This window comes from Myotis davidii, unplaced genomic scaffold, assembly GCF_000327345.1.
Source record: "Myotis davidii unplaced genomic scaffold, ASM32734v1 scaffold826, whole genome shotgun sequence".
Classification (NCBI taxonomy): Eukaryota; Metazoa; Chordata; class Mammalia; order Chiroptera; family Vespertilionidae; genus Myotis; species Myotis davidii.
In genome coordinates this window covers 464,232-464,806 of record NW_006297142.1, presented here as the reverse complement: position 1 = coordinate 464,806, position 575 = coordinate 464,232, and the positions used below count along the sequence as shown (strand labels likewise).

The 575-nt window shown below is 67.3% G+C and overlaps 1 protein-coding gene across 1 annotated transcript in view; it reads right to left on the bottom strand.

Moving 5' to 3' along the window:
* The window catches only part of DAGLA (diacylglycerol lipase, alpha), a 33,883-nt gene that overhangs the window by 10,658 nt on the left and 22,650 nt on the right, over window positions 1–575 (bottom strand). The window lies entirely within an intron of this gene.

Sequence of the window (575 nt, the reverse complement as noted above, 5' to 3'; positions counted from 1 at the left end):
TGCCACCCCGGCCCCCTCCCCTAGCCCCCCGCCTTCCCGCCCATCTGCTCCAACGGGCTCTGCTTCCCGTGCGCGTGGTCTGACCTCCCCACAGGCCACTAGGCTTTGCTCTGTCTCCGGCACCCAAACAGGGCAGGGGCGCCCCACAGGCTCCCCCCAAATGAAGGGTGTGAGCAGCGGAGCTAGGCAGCCAGCGGGGTGCAGCGGCTCCTCTGGCCACCAGAGGGCGCCAGCGCCCAGCAGATGAGCACGTGACGGCACCTGCCCGCCCGCCGTCTGCGATGACAGCTGCGGTTTCATGAAGAAGCGAACTCTGATGATGTCGGTAAGAACGTTTGTCTTCACTCGACCGCTACACGCTTCCCAAGGCGGGGAGGCCTTGCCGAGAAAACGGGGTGCATCCCAGTCTCAGAAGCCACAGGTGACCCCCTCAGCGCACCTGAGAGTCCCCACACCCCGTGCCAGGCCACAGCCGGATTCACACCCGGAACCGTAGGACCCCACAGCCACGTGTTCCCCCCACCGCCCAGGGCTCATGCCGAGCTGGGGGGTCGAGGCCCAGAGAGGGCACGGAG